At 48.3% G+C, this 12,540-nt stretch overlaps 2 protein-coding genes across 6 annotated transcripts in view; one reads left to right on the top strand and one right to left on the bottom strand.

Annotated features, from left to right (window-relative positions):
* TDRP (testis development related protein) overlaps window positions 1-12,540 on the bottom strand; it is a 59,470-nt gene that overhangs the window by 18,349 nt on the left and 28,581 nt on the right. The gene's annotated exons all lie outside the window — the stretch shown is intronic.
* FBXO25 (F-box protein 25) overlaps window positions 1-12,540 on the top strand; it is a 98,533-nt gene that overhangs the window by 73,110 nt on the left and 12,883 nt on the right. Inside the window, exon 10 of one of the 3 annotated variants that reach the window (XM_073798623.1) lies at window positions 1-12,540. This exon is cut by the window's left edge and continues 12,256 nt beyond it. The exons of the other annotated variants lie outside the window; for them this stretch is intronic. The gene's annotated coding sequence lies outside the window, so the exon portion shown is untranslated. 3 annotated transcript variants of the gene reach the window in all.

Here is a 12,540-nt window from a genome sequence, read left to right as displayed (position 1 = left end):
ATGGCATTTTTTACAGAAGTGGAAAAAACATAAACAATCCTAAAATGTGTATGGAACCATAACAGACCTTGAATAGCTAAAGTAATCCTGAGAAAGAAGAACAAAGCAAAAGGCATCACACTTCTTGATTTCAAGCTATACTATAAAGCTATAGTCATCAAAACAGTATGGTACTGGCATAAAAACTGACACATAGATCAATGGAACAGAGAGCCCAGAAATATACCCATGCATATACAGTCAACTAATACTTGACAAGGGAGCCAAGAATATTCAATGGAGAAAAGACAGTCTCTTCAATAAATGGTCATGGGAAAGCCAGACAGCCACATACATGCAGAAGAGTGAAACTGGACCCCTATCTTACACCATTCACAGAAATTAACTTAAAACAGATTAAAGACGTAAATGTAAGACTGGAAACCATAAAACTCCTAAAAGAAATAAGAAAATAAAGCTCTTTGACATAGGTCTTGGCAATGATTTTTTTGGGGAAATCACCACTAAAGCACAAGGAACAAAATAAAAAATAAACAAGTGGGATGACATCAGACAAATAAGCTTCTGCACAGCGAAAGAAACCATCAACAAAGTGAAAAGACAACCTACAGAATGAGAAAAAATATTTGCAAACTATGTACCAGATAATATCCAAAATATTTGAAGAACTCATACGACTCAATAACAACAACAAAAAGCAAACAATATGGTGTAGAAATAGGCAGAGGATCTGACTAGAAAATTTTCAAAAGAAGACATACAGGTCGCCAACAGGTACACGAAAAGGTCCTCAACGTCTCTAATCATGAGGGAAATGAAAATCAGAACCATAAGGAGATATCACCTCACACCTGTCAGAATGGCCATCATCAGACAGACAAGAAGTAACAAGTGTTGATGAGGGTGTGGAGAAAAGGGAGCCCTCGTGCACTGTTGGTGGGAATGTAGATTGGTGGAGAACAGCGTGGAGGTTCCTCAAAAATATTAAAAATAAAAACTACCATATGACCCAGCAGTTCCACTTTTGGGTATTAATCTAAAGGAAACAAAAATACTAACTCAAAAAGACATATGTACCCCTATGTTCACAGCAGCACTATTTACAACAGCCAAGATATGGAAACAACCTAAGTGTCCGTCGGCAGATGAACAGATAAAATGTGGCATATAGGGCTTCCCTGGTGGCGCAGTGGTTGAGAGTCCGCCTGCTAATGCAGGGGACAGGAGTTCGTGCCCCGGTCCGGGAAGATCCCACATGCCGTGGAGCGGCTGGGCCCATGAGCCATGGCCGCTGAGCCTGCACGTCCAGAGCCTGTGCTCCTCAACGAGGCCACAGCAGTGAGAGGCCCGCGTACCGCAAAAAAAAAAAAAAAAAAAAAGCAGCATATATATAATGGAACATTACTCAGCCATAAAAAAAATAAAATAAAATCCTGCCTTTTGTGACAGCATGGATGGACCTGAGGACATTATGCTATGGAAAATAAGTGAGAAAGAGAAAGACAAATGCCATATGATCTCAGTTATCAATGGAATCTTGAAAAAAAATTAATTTGTGGTTACCAGAGGAGAGTGGGTGGAATTGGGGGAAGGTGGTCAAATGGCACAAACTTACAGTTATAAGGTAAACAAGTATCGGCCGTGTGCGTGATGACACGGACGGCAATGTTGTAATGTGCATTCGAAAGCTGTTAAGAGAAGGCTGTTAAGAGCTCATCACAAGGAAAATAATGTTTCCTTTTTTTGTATCTGTGAGACCATGGATGTTAGCTAAATTTATTGTTGTCCTCCTTTCGAAATATATATAAGTCGTCACTATGCTGTACATCTGAAAGTTATTCAGCGCTGTGTGTCAGTTATATCTCCTAAAACTGGAAAAAAGCAAACTAACTAGACCTGTGAACTTCATCTCTTTGGATCTGGAAAATAGAACCTTATCTGACCAAGTTAAACACTCTAAGCTGCCATCCCTCCAACTCGGTCTCACAGTTTGTAATCTTAAAATATTGAACAAGGGGCTTCCCTGGTGGCGCAGTGGTTGGGAGACCACCTGCCGATGCAGGGGACACGGGTTCGTGCCCCGGTCCAGGAGGATCCCACATGCCCGTGGGCCATGGCCGCTGAGCCTGCGCATCCGGAGCCTGTGCTCCACAACGGGAGAGGCCGCAGCAGTGAGAGGCCCGCGTACCGCAAAAAAAAAAAAAAAAAAAAAAAAGACTTCCCCAAAACACAAGCCGAGAAAAAACCAAGCACAAAACTTCATTACCTAAAAAAAAAAAAAAGAACAAAATGTCTCTAAGTTAAAGACCAAAATATAGTACCATTTGCATTTACTCTTGTTTTTCCTCAAATATAAAGCTTTAAGTGCTTTAATTATCCAAATGTGACAGATGCAAGTTTCTCATCTCAGATTTTTCTGGCAAAGCGTGTAACCGAGTTATTAGAAGTGTCTGATTATACGTGCACTGTGAGAAAGCATTAGCTACCTGCCCCCAGGCTGCCAGGGCAACTCTTGGTCCAAAAGAGGATCAAAACACAAATTTTACCCGAGCAAGAAAAATTACATGCAAACTGCACGGTGATAAATGAGATGCGCCATTTCAGTGATGGGGGCGAAGGAAATGTTATGCCAAGATATCTCTGAAAATCAGAAACGAATGCAAGGGATGAGGAGGAAGAACACAACCTAGTGCCCTGCTGGGTTCTGTGGAGGCCACATAACCTGAGGGTACTGGTCCAGTCCAGATCCCACGGCATATGAATGCTTTAATAAAAGCAATTATTTTTTAAAGGTATTTAAGGTCAAACATCAGGAGAAAAATGTTACTCTTCCTTAGGTCAGGCATCCCATTCTTTCAGCAGGAAAACACTGCTGTCACCCCGCATGGGTGGAGTTCAGCTTCAGTGTCATGGTCGTCTGCACCAGGTGACGTTACTGCAGTGCTGTCACCCCACAGTCATCCGCCCGGGAGTGCGCTTCCTTGCGTGGATCAAAGAGGTCAACGCATAGCGCCGGCCGCCTGAAGCCAGAGGCCACGCGCTGTGTCAGGGCAGAGCCCAACTCGAGTCATCCTGTCGGCGGGCTAAGGGCCATCACTGCCCCAGGAAGGGCTCGGATCCGTGTCGGGAAGCTGCTTTGGAGTGAAAAGTACTCAGGTTGGGCAGTGTGGGGTGGCTTGGGGCCGGGCGGGAGCCTCCCCAGAGCCCCCCCCTCAGCACCCCAACTCTGCCTGGGGACTCTGGAGGCAGTGGGTGCTGTGGGCATGACTTCCAAGCCACAAACCAGGGCCGAGGCCCTGCCCTCAGTACCCCGCACGGGAAGGGGCTCAGTCTGGTGTGTCCCAAAGGACAGCGACGGCCAAGGTTCTGAATAAAATGTAATTTAAAAAGCCTAATTTCCTAACCCTTCTAAATTTTAGAACTCACAACCACCTTATGTTTAAACACTGAATTCATTGAGAAACTGGTAATCCTGGAGGAAACTGATTTCACAACCCAATCCAGGCCTCTAGGTCAAGCTGTGAAACCAAAGGCCCCGTCGCCAGACTAGAGCTCTCGGCTCCGGGAGAATTGCTACGGGGCCTTCACAGGCTCACAGACGCATGAGGTGAAGAGGTCTGAGAAGAAGGCGGTCCCGCCACTGATGGCAGAGACAGAAATGGGAGGGAGGGCGTGGGAGCAGCCATGGGTGTGAAGGGGGACCAGGGGGCCGGGGGCCGGCGTGAGGCCGAGGGGACACCCGGCCCTCAGCCCTGCCCATCAGACACTGTGCAGCACAGGGAATGTAGCCAGTATTTTATGATGACTATACATGGAGTATAACCTTTAAAAACTGGATCACTGTGTTGCCCACCTGTAACTCATATAATATCGTACATCACCTGTATCTCAAAAAACCCTTCAGATGACACACACACTTCAGGCACACTCTTCAGACCTGAGGCAGGACGACACCTGCTGAGGACCTGTGGGTAACAGAGGCACCTGCGCCCTCCCCGTCCCCGTCCCGGGTAGAGTGAGGCAGGCCTGCTGGCTGGACCGTGTCCCTGTGCTTTCCCTCTGCCCAACGCAGGGACACAGTGGTTCCTCCACTAGTGCACTGAGCTTTAGGGACGGCTGGGGTGAGCCGAGGGCCTTCCGTTCCCTGGACTGAACCCGACCAGAGGCAGCCTCTCCGCAGCCGGAGGCTCTGCATCCATCCGGCTGACAGTTTATCTGTCGGGATGGCACTCACCAAAGAGCTGTACACAAACTCCTGGGACTAAGGAGAGAAACAGCTAAGGCTTCACGCGGCTTGCTCTGGAAACTACATTCTCTGTACAACGGTCTGCCGTGGAAATGCTCCTTGGTGGGGACGTGCACTTGTTCTGGAGTGTGCAACGTTACAGCTGCGTTCGCCAATAGTAACAAACACATGTAGTAGTTTCTAAAATACGAAAAATGTTCCTGATCAACCACCAATTAAACTTTGGTCACTTGGTTGGTTTGGTCACTTTGGTTACTTGGTTGGTTTGGTCACTTGTTCAACAATGTTTAAATCTTTCAAATACCCTAATCATTTGACAGTCAACTAAATTATTCATGCTAATGGAAGAAAAGAGAGGTTCGTGATTCAGAGCAAAGTGCATCTTTGTGCTGAAAGCATGAGCAGGAAAATACACTGCCGAGTCCCGAGGGGGGCGACCCGAACGCCTGTCTGCTGAGGCCTCATTAGGCAGACGCGGTGCATCCACACCTGGGGGCAGAAGGGGCCGCAGGGACTAACACCGACCAACCAGCAAGATGCCAGCGGTGCTACCAGCTGCCCGTACAGATCTGGGGACACACACACTCTTTGTACTTAGGACATCTGGGCATGCATGTGTGTACTGACGTCCTTCTGTGTTTAGATGTGTTACATGCAGACAGGATCTCTAGAGGGAAGAGCAAAAACTGTGAACTGGAGGACTGGGTGGCAGGCAGACACTTGACTCAACGTGTCCCCTTTAGTACAGCTACAGTTGCAGACCATGTGTCCTAGTCGGAGAGAGCAGGGAACAGGGCATCCCTGAAGGGCTGGCTGGCGGGGGCCGAGGCGGGAAGAGGCCCCAGGAAACTAAAAGGCAGACGGTGGACAGAAAGAGTACGAGGTGTTACCAAGCAGATACTGAGTCTTCTGGGAGGAGGAGACCTCAGTGCGACAGGGCAAGTTGCCAGATAGAAACTGACGCAGGGCAGAGCTCAGCCAGAGTCAGGGTGCGACCCAGCTAAGATGGGTTTCATGAGGAAAAGCAAGAGCACGGCTGAGGGGTTTCCAGCATCAAAGACAGACATGCAGTGGCCACAGCAGCAGCCCCCAGTTCAGAACAGAGCTCCCCGCTGGGGGGACCACGCCTCCCAGATGCTGTGGAAAGGAACACGTGCAGCAGTGCATTCTCAGGTGTCGGAAAACGTCTGATCCACAGCAGAGGCCACTGAGGGCACGTGGGATTCTGCCCCGTAGGTAACAGGTCAAATAAAACACATCTCAACCCCGTGCCCGTGGGAAACGTCTCCCTAATGCTGCAGAAAAGACTGCTCTGAAAAGTGCTTCCCTCTGAAACCCAGAAGCAAAGAGTAAACAGTTTATACACACAGGGGCCAGTCTCTACAGAGGCCGCATTCTACAGAATCTCTCTCTGCCACATAGGATAAGCACTGAGCTTGGAAACCTGCAGGCAGGTATCTTGAGAGAGAGCTTCAACATTAAAAAGGGTAACTTCTGAGACCAGAACTCATGGTGGGGAGGGGAGAAATGGGTACTGCTTCTTTTATTTAATTATAAACTGTACAGTTCTTTCTGAATTTGAAAAACAAAAAAACAAGCTATTTTCCTAGGAAAGATTGCAAAAGTTTTTGGATTTTTAATGATAAAAATCCAAAGTCCTCAATATAAAGAGTTTTATAAAACAATTTAAAAAAAATCAAAACAACCCAGTAGGAAAATGGGCAAAACGAAAGAAAACAGGATCTTCTCTGACTAGGGAAGGCCGAGTATATGGGAGAAGCTTGGTCATGTGACCAGGTCTTCAGCTCAGGAGACACAGGACCCGGTCAGGCGAGCCTTCTGTTCTACAGCCAGAGAGAAGGGGAGGACTCGTGGCCTGAAATGACTCGGATCTTCTGTCATTAAACAGCTCCCAGCAGCTCTGTGCCCCCACCCCGCCCTGCCGGCAGCCCTCGGCCTTTCCTGGTGCCCGAGACGCTGTCTTCTGCATAACATGCCCTTCTTTTCCTTCAGTTTTCTTTCGCTCGTTTAGCCTTGGGGTGCAGCCATGAAGTGTTATTAAAAGTCCTGAAGCTAGAAATAAGTCCCCAGATGAGGTGCGAAATGAGATCTCTTCAGGAGGCACAGGACCGTGGGCGCTGTCCCCACAGAGGCGGCCCGGGTCTCTGCACCTGCCCTGGATCTGCACACCCTTGGCCACCACCTTCTTATCACCCAAGCGTCTCAGGAGGAGAAGCTCAGTACTCGGCCCTCCCGCAAACACTCCCCGTTCACACTCCTGGTTCACTGACTTCTTTGTGCTCTACTATCTCAGGAAGTGAACACAGAGATCTTGGAATGTTTAAATTCTAACACACCAAAAACTATTCAAACACAGACAGTGGTTAAGACAAAAGAACTCTGGTCCTGGCTTCTGCACATTTCGGAACCAAACGTAATAAGTTCATTCAGAGCTTTTAAGCTGCATTTTTAATCATTTCCCATTCTGAAAAACTTCCACCTTATGTCCTTTTTAAAAGAGCTATTTGAAAACTAACTGGCTAATTGTATATTAATAGTGGTAATTACTTATTTAGAGCAGGATTTAGAGAGTGGGGAAAAGGGAATTTTTCCTTCCCACACCGAATTTTTTAACAGAGTATTTACCCAAAATAAAACTTAACCTTAAATGATTACTTAAATACTCAATTTATGTAACCAATATAAATTACAACCTTCATATAATCTTGTAGGCCTGATGAAAACAAACATTAATTAATACATGTGGAGTACTTATGTAACTGGAAAATCCAAGCCCATACACACCGCCCACTACAACCTTCCTTGGTACAAACTGTGCAGCAGGTTTGCCAAGTGCTGAGAGGGACTAATCCAGTCGGAGCGTTAACCGTTCCACACAAATCCACGCACCCCAGGCGCTAAGTGCTAATCGGCTTTAATAACAGGCTCATTATGCAGGCCCTCTGCTAAGACTCCAGGGCCGAAGGGCCTTCAGGAGGGAGAAATGCTATTCGTCAGCACATGGAAGGCCATGGTCTAAATGTATGTTTCCCCACAAAATTCACATGTTGGAATCCTAAACCCTGATGTGATGGTGTTAGGAGGGGGGTCTTTGGGAAGGTGACCAGGTCCTGAGGGTGGAGCCCTCGTGCTGGGATTAGTGCCCTTAGAAAAGAGACCCCGAGAGCTTCCTCAGCCCTTCCTCCACAGCCAGAAGCCTACAGCCAGGAAGGGGTCCTCACCAGAGCTGCGAGAAACGAATTTCTGTTGTTTAAGCCACCCAGTCTGTGGTGTTTAGTTATAGCAGCCTGATCACACTAAGACAAAGACGCTTAAAAGAAACTGGAAAAAGCAATCCCAGTGAAGAAACATAATCCACCACTTTGCCAACCAAGATCCAAAATATGGGGATTTTTTTTGCTAGAAATATTTCAGACGGATGAACTTAACCTGTTGCCAGAGGCCAAAGGAAAATTCCATCTACTCCCACCCACTTCCAACCTCTGAATATCCTCTTCATTCACAGCAATGGGAATAAAAAAGCTGCCCACATCCAGTATCATCAGATAACCAGGACACCAACGAGGCTTAGGTTGAGAAGAAATAAAAATGGTTACTCACAAAGCCCAGCCTTCTGCATAGCAGCACAGAAATCACGCAAGGAAGTGTGCACACCCTCCAGTGAAGAGGCCTGGAAGGAGGAGGCCTCGCCAGGGAGCAGCGGGGCCAGGAGAGCTAGAAACCCGATCCCAGGCCCCAAGTGGGGATGCTGCCCTCCCGCTCCCTCTGCAGCTGGCCTTCCTGCCAGCCCCCCTCCCCCTGCCTACGGTCCCAGGAGGAGGGGCAGGCTCCAGTGCACGTGGTCTCAGCTCCAGGTCTCCTTGGCCCGGAGGGTAGCCGTTCCCACGCTTCACCCACGCTGCCCCACCTTCACACGCGGGCACCAGGCTATTTGCACTTCCCTCCGGCCCCTGATAGCACTACCCAGCCCTTCCTGCTCTGCCACCGCGGGCCTCTGTCCTAAGAAAGGCCAGCTTGGCCACCTCCTCGAGGCCATTCAGCTCTCACCGCCAGAGAGGGGTGCCAGTGAGCCACCAGCTGTGGGCACGGCAGGAAGGGAAGGCTGATGGAGGGCCCGGTTCCCGTCTTCCTCCCAGGCTCCCGTGTGGGTTACATGCGTGGTTTCCAGGGGAGAAGTGACAGAATAGCCCATAATCCTACCAGAAATTTAGATTCAGTTCTCCACTCCCACAGCGGGATGAGAAGCTAATCATTGTTAACCATATAACAATCACATAATCATCAGGTATTCTAAAATTTTAGGTATTTGCAGTCATACTACTAAAAATAGTAGTAAGAACCTAACTTGTTCTAAGTGTCAAAACAGAGCAATTACAAATTGCATAAAGATGCCAATAAACACATGTAAAAATCAGACCAAAGGTAGCTAGTGTTTATAAGTCACGGCAGCATTCTAAGTTACTACCGCAAAAATAAACTTAAAGGTAGACGAGTATATGTAAGAGCCAGAGATAAGAATCAATAGATAAAAGAAAAAAACTCTCATCTTAACTCAATCCCTCATTCCTTTTGAAAATTATTTGAGACATATAACTCACTAAATGGCACTGATCCTAAACACTGATTTTAAACAGTGGCTCCTGAACTGACGGTAAACGACGGGTCCAGCCTCGGAGCAGAGCTGCGCGCGCAACCACCACGTTGCTGAAGCGTGGCGGCTGCTGTGTCCTCTCTGCACAGGCCTGGCGAACGCCAGAAACAGCAAAAGTAACACAGGACTTTCACCCCGTGCACTCCCAGTCTCCATTCACTTCTGTACCAAACACTTCCCATGAGAAGGAAGAAGAGTGGAGGATTTGACTTCCGCCAAGAGATGAGCAAAACGAGAAACGGAGCCAGCACGCGCGGGGGGGGGCGGGGGGGGGGGGCTCGCTGCCCCGGCCCCCGCACGACACAAGGGGGGCGTCACGCTGCCCCTGCCCCCGCACGAGCAACACCCACTTAGGCGGGCTTTACAAATTAAAGCAAGTATCAGCCTCCACCACGACGGCCTGAAGAGACCAGGACCCACTCCCCAGTGAAACTACTGAAATGTGTAAACAAACAAAACCACAACCATTAAAAGCCTCTGGAAATGCTCCTTAGGGTGAAGAGTAAATGAAGAAATATCTACTCAAGAAAATCGACGAATATTTGAAAATCCAGAAATTAAGAAAATGTACAAAAGGCAAGCAAGCATCGGTGGCATTTGAACCTGACCATGGCCCCTGGGCCCCCAGTTGCAGCCGGCAGCACTGAGCCTGCTCTCCCCCAGGCCCCAGGCAGGGTTCAGGGCTTCTGCATTTCTCATCCCGAGGCTCCCGAGGTGAGGGCTCCCTCCTTCCATCCAGCCCCCACTCAGCAGACAGAGGCTCACCCTAGGTATGGAACACTGGAAACCCGGGACCCTGGTCTCCGGGTCCAGCTCACGCAGTGGCAGCTACTACGCACCAGGAGACCCCAGGCTGCTCCCCACCCCCACTAGCGCTCAGCTCCTAGAGTGGGGTGCCACTCAGAGAAGCTTGTCGTGGTCTCCATGCCAGCTCCAGAGCCCTGGCTCAGAGACCCTGCCAGGGGAAAGCAGGACACGAGATGCTGTGAGCCAGCAAGAGCTTTGGAGCCATGGAAGGGCTCCTCCCAAAGGCACCAACTTCATTTGTGACACAGCGCAGGGGAGGGTGCTCTCAAGAGCAGGGGGAGGTGGAGAAAGGTAATCAAGAAAAGACTTGAGGGCTTCCCTAGTGGCGCAGTGGTTGAGAGTCCGCCTGCCGATGCTGGGGACACGGGTTTGTGCCCCGGTCCGGGAGGATCCCACATGCCGCGGAGCGGCTGGGCCCGTGAGCCATGGCTGCTGAGCCTGTGCGTCCGGAGCCTGTGCTCCGCAACGGGAGAGGCCACAACAGTGAGGGGCCCGCGTACCGCAAAAAAAAAAAAAAAGAGCAGACTTGAGGTGCAGCTAAGCTGAGCAGCAAGCTTGCAGGAGAGAAGCAGGGAGAAGCCAGAAGGGGCCCTTGAGGTCAGAGCAATGATCAACAGGGGCCTCAGAAATGCTTCCTTCAAAGGAGCCAGTCAGAATGCACGCATCTGCAGAGCAATTTATGCCCCCGAGTATTGCTGGAAATAAAAGAGTAACCAGCTGGCAGTCAGTGGAGTTTAACAGCCAGATGCTGTCAGGGCAAGAGGAAGGCCGGCCTGCCAAACCCACCGCAGCCCAGGCGATGTGGGTGCACCCAGAGGAGGGCTTCCCTGAGGGGCAAAGCCCAACACTCAACATTGGGGGGCACAGGGCAGACCTCACAAAGATAACCCAGCAGGACACGAAACAAGGAGGAGATAAGTAAGTTACGAAGTTGGCAACAGGAATGGGGGAGGGGTAGTGCCCAGATTTACTTACATATAGAACAAACAATCCTAAAATTTGTATGGAACCACAGAAGACCCCAAATAGCCAAAACAATCTTGAGAAGAATAAAGCTGAAGGCAACATGCTCCCTGATTTCAGACTATGTTATAAAGCTACAGTAATTAAAACAGCCTGTTACTGACATAAAAACAGACACATGGGTCAATGGAACAGAATAGAAAAGGCAGAAATAAATCCATGCATGCATGATCAGTTAATTTACAACAAAGGAGCCAAGAATATACAATGGGGATAGGACAGTCTCTTCCATAGATGGTGTTAGGAAAACTGGACAGCATATACATGCAAAAGAATGAAACTGGACTACTACCTTACACCGTACACAAAAATTAACTAAAAATGGATTAAAGACTTGAGTGTGAGACTGGAAACCATAGAAGAAAACACAGCTGGGTAAGCACCTTGACATCAGTCTTAGTGATGACTTATTGGATTTTCTACCAAAAGCACAGACAACAAAAGCAAAAATAAACAAGCCAGACTAAATCAAACAGAAAAGCTTCTGCACAGCAAAGGAAACCATCAACAAAACGAAAAGGTAATCTACTGAATGGGTGAAAATATTCGCAAATCATATATCTGATAAAGGGCTAATATCCAAAATATATAAAAAACTCATACAACTCGATAGAAAAAAACAAACGATCCAATTAAAAAATGGGCAGAGGATCTCAACACTTTTTCAAAGAAGACATACAGATGGCCAACAGGTATGTGAAAAGATACTCAACACCACTAATCATCAGGGAAATGCAAATTAAAACCGCAGTAAGATATCACCTCACACCTATGAGAATGGCTATTACCAAAAGACAAAAAATATCGATAACAAGTGTTGCACGGTTGGTGGGAATGTAAATTGGTGCAGCCACTATGGAAAACAGTATAGAGATTCCACAAAAAAATTAAATAGAACTACCATATGATCCAGCAATTCTACTTCTGTGAAAACACTAACTCAAAAAGATATATGTGCCCCATGTTCAGTGCAGCACTATTCACAATGGCTAAGACATAGAAACAACCTACACACACACACACACCAGACTTATTCAACCATAAAAAAGAATGAAATCTTGCCGTTTGCAACAACATGGATGGACCTTGGGGACATTATGCTCAGTGAAATAAGTCAGACAGAGAAAGACAAATACTGTATGATCTCACTTATATGTAGAGTCAAAAACAAAACAAGGGCTTCCCTGGTGGCGCAGTGGTTGGGAGTCCACCTGCCGATGCAGGGGACACGGGTTCGTGCCCCAGTCCGGGAAGATCCCACATGCCGTGAAGCGGCTGGACCCATGAGCCATGGCCACTGAGCCTGCGCGTCCGGAGCCTGTGCTCCGCAACGGGAGAGGCCACAACAGTGAGAGGCCCGCGTACCGCAAAAAAAAAAAAAAAAAAAAAAAAACCAAAACAAAAAAGAACCCAGTTCAGAGAGACAGAGACAGATTAGTGTCTGCCCAAGGCAGAGGAGGGATGGAGGGAGTGGGTGAACAGTGTCAGAGGTACAAACTCACAGTTATAATACGTTGTGTGGGTGTGATGTCCATCAGGGTGACCACAGCTAATAACACTGTGCTGGGGCTTCCCTGGTGGCGCAGTGGTTGAGAGTCCGCCTGCCGATGCAGGGGACACGGGTTCGTGCCCCGGTCTGGGAAGATCCCACATGCCGCAGAGCGGCTGGGCCCGTGAGCCATGGCCGCTGAGCCTGCGCGTCCGGAGACAGTGCTCCACAACGGGAGAGGCCACAGCAGTGAGAGGTCCGCGTACACAAAAAAAAAAAAAAAAAAAAAAATCAAAGAAATAA

The sequence above is a fragment of the Tursiops truncatus genome, chromosome 21 (assembly GCF_011762595.2).
Source record: "Tursiops truncatus isolate mTurTru1 chromosome 21, mTurTru1.mat.Y, whole genome shotgun sequence".
NCBI classification, from domain to species: domain Eukaryota; kingdom Metazoa; phylum Chordata; class Mammalia; order Artiodactyla; family Delphinidae; genus Tursiops; species Tursiops truncatus.
The sequence above is the reverse complement of the archived record's forward strand: the minus strand, read 5'-3'. Positions and strand labels throughout refer to the sequence as shown.